The 6,000-nt window shown below is 37.1% G+C and overlaps 1 protein-coding gene across 3 annotated transcripts in view; it reads right to left on the bottom strand.

Moving 5' to 3' along the window:
• Window positions 1-5,922, bottom strand: part of Phip (pleckstrin homology domain interacting protein) — a 116,525-nt gene extending 110,603 nt beyond the window's left edge. For 2 of the 3 annotated variants that reach the window (XM_023718739.1, XM_023718737.1), the window contains exon 1: window positions 5,674-5,922. The gene's annotated coding sequence lies outside the window, so the exon portion shown is untranslated. Of the gene's footprint in view, window positions 1-4,111; window positions 4,129-5,673 lie in introns of those variants that run through there. The other variant, XM_023718738.1, reaches the window with a different exon arrangement.
• Between the last annotated feature and the right edge of the window lie 78 nt (window positions 5,923-6,000).

Consider the following 6,000-nt stretch of genomic DNA (forward strand, 5'->3'; position numbering starts at 1 on the left):
AAACACATGTAATGAGAAATCATCTGAAATATTCACTCATACAATCAAAATTCAAATCTATAAACAAAGTGAATTTTATTATCTCCTAATTTAAAAATAGATTATTAAACAGTTCTTAAAATGTCCATATAAATAATCAAGAACCACTTTCATTTTTTAGTAATGTTTTCCTTTTTTTTTTTTTGGCCAGCTTGGCCCACCCTGAGGGCAAGGCTGGCGCAGCATGTGGTGCTGGGGATTGAACCGCAGTTCCCTGCACCCACCTAAGCTTGCCTACGCAGGCACTTTAGACCGCTGAACTATCTCACCAGTCCCTTTTAATAATGTTTTAATTTCAGACATGGTAATTAAAATATTCACATACGATGGCATTTGTTTCAGAAAATGCATTCTACCAAGCTGCCCATAATCTAGTGTTTCCACACACCAAAACTTAAACTAGTTAAAAGACACAAGATAGTTATTTCTTACACTTATGTTATAAACTCTGCCAAGACAAATTTGTGCTTTTTACATGTGACAGAGACCAACTAGACCATATGCCAACATGACCCCAGGCCAGCCCACTTGGGAGTCCATAATCATGAATTCCTTAGTGCTCCCTTCACAGCAAGCTACCATCATCCACACTGCCGTGAATAACCTTGCACTACACGTAGTTCACTATAATTTAGCTTTAACTTAAAACAGAAGTTCAAAGACTTGACACCTTAAAAACATTTCATCCAACCATTCCTTGTGATGCCAAGCATAAACAAGGCTTTCTGTATATGGTTAAGTAACTCCAAGTGGACTTGCTTCACAAATGATTGCCTACTTTCTAGTGGCTAAAGACCCTCAAACATGTGTTACTGTTTAGTATTAGTTATTTTTGATTCTTCATTACCCTGCATTCTCAAATTATATACAGGAAAGTATCAATTTTTTCCAATTTTTATGGAATATTTATTCCTTATATTCAATATGCTCAGTAATGTATTAATTCAAAAATAATTAACTTTCACAAATTATTTCATTAAAACATCTTCTCACAAAATAACTAAAACTTCAGTAATACAAAATTTATTCCTAAAATTTTGTATCTTACTGGCTCTTATCTTCAGTTATTATAAAAAGCAAAGTAATAATTAGCCATTTAGTTTTATTTTAACATGCTCAAATAATGCCTGATTTCCTTGCAATCAAAAGCACATAAAATCATCCTAAATGGACATGGTCAGTACTCTAAGGACCAGCTGACCAAATGAAACCTGAAATTGACATAAGGAAGCCACTAGTACCTAATGAAATTAACCCATTGACTATTACTTGTCCAAAATAAGGTGTGCAAAGTAATTTTTATTAGCTACAATTTCATAGTGACAACGTATATAACCACAAAATTTGGGAAAAGAATGGCCAATGAGAATTTGTAGATTAAAATGACTTACACAAAACCTTGTCTGCCTTCAAAGCAACAAACTGCTACTGAGCTTTAAGGTAAAGCTAACTTAAGAGTTCAAAGTCCTTATTAAATTGTTTAAAACACCCATCTTTAAAGTGAAAAGCAAAATATCTTCTCTATAAATGACAATCTCCAAAGGAACGCAAGCTATGTAATGGTTCTGTTTTCCACAGATTTCTGTATGGAGACAGCCAGATGCAATAGACAAACTCCCTTCACACACTCCTACCTAAAGGCCACACAGCAAGCAGCCTTCAGTCTCTAATCAACTCAGGATATTTCAACTACCAAAATACTTCTGAATGCTCACAGTTCCACAAAATGGGCAGTTAGAATTAATCCTGACATTTTTGTAGAGCTCTATCCATAATGCCTAAAGAGAAGGGGGTTTTTAGTATTTACTACTTTTGTATTTCTCAGGCTTATCTATTTCTTCCTTGAGTCTATTAAAAGAAGTTTTAACAGGGCCCTTTTTTTCTTAAACAGGGCCTTTTTTATATTGCAGCCTTATGTTCAGAAAGTTACACATATTATTTCTAAAATAAAGTATGTGCTTGTTTTAGGCTATTACTTACAGAACTTTACAATGTAGTAGCTGCTAACCACTTCACAGATCTGAAAATGGACCCCTTCTATACTTTTATACCTCACAATCATCTACAACACCATGTGGGTGGGAAGGAATGATTCAACTCACCCTTTATGTTCACACAACTATGCAATTTGCGTCAAGAGTATAAAGAATTCATGAAATTTTTTTTGTAAATGTTAAGTTCCAAAACAGCATGTGTTAAAAAAGTATGTTTTGTCCCTTTAGCCCCTCAGCACATACTATTGGCTTCATACCTCTTCATTCTTACTGACTGTGAAATATTGTATGACTGTGAAATATAGACCAGAACAGACAAGAAAAAACCCTGCATTTTATAGAAGCCAAGCTAAACCTACTACGTCACTGTTACTTTTAGAAAATGGTTAAGTCACACAATTTACCTCATTACCACCTCACCCTCCAAAAATTCAAACTTACACCAATCACGTCTTCAAAGTACCTTAAAATAGAATAGGAATTCCTGAGTTAAAAAATTTAATCTATTTATTCTCCTGAAACTTATCTTCTAGGTTTTATACCTTAACTTTCACGTTAATCAGCATACTCTAAATAACTACATATGCTTAAGGAAACCTTCTTCTCTGAATTTGAGACTACCAATAATCTGAAAACTAAAGATAGAAAGACAGTTATCAAATAGGGAAGACGTATTCTACAGTGTGGTTACAGCCTCAAAAATCACCTTTACTGGAAGAAATACTATAATCCAAAAAATGAGACTATGAAAAGCATTTACTGAACTTTCCAACCTGCACAATTTCTACAGATGCACTTTTCTATAAAACTCCAAGAATGAAATAAAGTTGAGTTCTTAAAAACAACATATCAGCAAAATCACACATTAGAAAATTTCAATCCACTCTTTACAAATTGTAATACTAGGGCAAAGAAATTCCATGATTTTCCCAAGATTCTCCGAAGGCTGTCACAACTTGTCTCTCTCAAAGTCCAATCTTTTCACTGAAAAGGCTTTTGACAGAGTACTTTTTAAAGAGCAAATATCACCATTTAAAAAAACCAAAACTTACATATTTGCTAGCAAATAAATGAATACGGGACTGAAAAGCAAATGGCTCATAAGCCAAAAATGCAGGAAAAGGTCCTGCTCCTGCTTCCACACATGTGGTCATCACTAATTAAAAGGATGACTAGAAAGTCCACTTACTAACCTACTAAGTTGTTCAACTACTCAAAGTAAGAAATAACTACCAGCTTGCTGAAAAAAGTTGGGATTTTTCTTATTTTAAAAAAGTTCGCAGAGCTGAAGGGATGGCTCAGCAGTCTAAGCACCTGCCGAGCAAGCGCAAGGACCTCGGTTCAACCCCAGTAATACATGCTGGCCCCGGAGGCCACAGAAACTGGGCGTGATGGTGCACGCCTGTAATTCCAGCATTAGGGAGGCTGAGACGGGAGGATCACTACAAGTCCAAGGTGCATATGGAGACCCTGTACCAAATAAATTTAAAAAAGAAAAATAAAGTTTGCCTACAACTGGCTTCATCTAAAAATAATGCTCAAAGTCTTGAAACACGTCCTTGTAGTTAAATCACCCCATTATTTTAATATGAAATCTGAGTAAATGTGTACCACAAAGCCAGAACCATCACCAATTCCATGCACACTTAAGTGTTTTAAACCTTCACGCAGATGGAAATAGTCTTATACTTTTTGACACAAAAGGACAAAAATATTTCGCTTTTTCAAAAATGTGAAGTATCTTGTTTGTTAACCTATTAATCACTCAGACAACACTCCATATTTCTCTTAAATTTAATCATGATCTGTAAGCTTACTGCATACACTGGTCAATGACCATTTTTAAACTTTTAGAAGTACATACATATCATCCTTAACAGGCATAATTTGAGATTCTTCTAAAATTGCTGTGATATATAAATCTATTTAAACTATTATTCATTTATTCAATCAATAGGTAAATCATTTCCAGGTAAAAGTAGAAAATTACTCAAACTATAGTTACATTCAGCAAATAATCTTCAAACCAATTTAGAAAACAATGATTAAGAAAATAATGCACATGAGATTCTGCCCACCTAGACATAAGATAAGATGTCCTCTTAGACCAAATAATGTCAGAAACCCCCATAATCCAAAATGTTTTTAGAGCTAATGAAATTTCAGTAAAAAGCCAAGAATATTAAAGCCATATAACAAGATGCAGTTTCGTGAACATGAAAGCTCCTCAAACAGTGCTTTGCCTCTGCCAGATAGTGAGCAATATACTGGAAGAATAAAACCAAAGTAAATCAAGTAACTCCAAATTCTAATAAGAATTTAATTAGCAGATGTTAAAGACCATTTTTATTATCACTTAAATCTGAGAAACAGACCAAGGCTACACATTCATTAGTAATATGCAATAAATGAGAAATCTTTCTTCTCCTTGAAATTAAAATCAAAATTGACACCATGGTTTCTACTATAGGAAACAAAACTTTCTGCAAGGAGCAAAAATCATTGTAATTTGGCCAAACATTAGTGCCGAGACATAGCTCAGCAGCATAAGCCTGCCTGGCAAGCGCAAAGTCCCAAGTTTGATCCCTGATACCACAAAACACAAACACACACACACACAAAAAAAAAAAAAAACAACAACCAAAAAACAAAAAAACTAGTAGTCTCCAAGAAAACAGCAATTCCCAGTGAGCTGGCATTTGTGAATTTCTATAAAGGATGAAAAATGTTAAGTTTTGTAAAGTAACATGTAAAGATGAGTATGTGATACTTGCCCCATCTTTAAAATGGAGTTATACAGGCTTTATGATGATTTTCTCAAATAACAAGGAAGACATGAGTCTGTCAATTATTTATACACCTAACAGCTAAACTCCATTTTAGCTAAATATGGATGAAACTAGGTAGCCTCGATCACAACGTGAAAATTAGCGTTAGCTGCAGAAGTACGCATGCTGTTAACTTTCCTATCAATTCAGATATAGATACCCTTGCTTATTCCAACAACCAGGGGTCGGCATCAACAGTTTAAGTCATGAGGCTTACATCGGAAAAAACCGATTAACTACATACTCTGAAAATAAAGAAAAGCTGTCACAAGCATACCAGGCCCTCTGTCACTCACAGAATACACTCATCCTGAGCCAGGCCAAGCTTCTTCATCTTTTCAGAACCTCCGGTGAAGTGAGACGGCAACTGTGACCGTCTCCCAACAGACATCGCACAGAAGCACACGCTGCCGAAGTCCAAGAGCCTGCTGCGCTCTGGCCTGACTGCTTCAGCCACCCCTCTTGCGATTTCACACAAGCAAAATGCATCAGTGCAGGCAAGGACCATGCTGCGAAACCGCAGCTCCTTAAAGTTAACTTCGCAGCCACTACACTTGCACTCACAATTCTACAGTGATGAGGTCCATCTTTGGAAAGCAATTTGTAGGGATTACTAAAATATTCACAAAAGTGCAAAGCTAGGACCACAGGTATTTCGCGTGCAGTAAACATATTCCAACACAAAAACTTTTATTGGCCAAATTCCACTCTAGAGGAACCATGAGGATAAAAGTCCAAACTGTCCAGCGCTCTCCAATAGCTTTTCCTGAAACACGGCGCGTTCGCCGAGAATTAACAAAATTAGGGAAAACCTGTTAAAGTCTTCGACGCACACTTCTACGAAAAAGCAGCGTCTGGCCAACGCGGAACGGGCCGCCCGCGAAGCATCACCAACCAGCCACCTGACCTCCAAGCAAGAAACCCAGGTCTGAACTGCAAGCAATGGGAGCCAAAAGGCAGGCGCGGTGAAAGAAAATTTAAAAACAAAAACAAAAAAAAGGCCCTGGACAAGCCAGCAACAGCTCGCCAGGCTTCCCGGGGCCGCGGCGCCCGCCCGAGCAAGGCCGTGGGCCCAGCCATTGTGCAGGGCGGGACTAGCGGAGCCGCCGCGCGCGCAGAGCGAACGCGCGCGCCCCCGC

Source organism: Octodon degus, unplaced genomic scaffold (genome assembly GCF_000260255.1).
Source record: "Octodon degus isolate 3935 unplaced genomic scaffold, OctDeg1.0 scaffold00061, whole genome shotgun sequence".
In the NCBI taxonomy this organism is placed as follows: Eukaryota; Metazoa; Chordata; class Mammalia; order Rodentia; family Octodontidae; genus Octodon; species Octodon degus.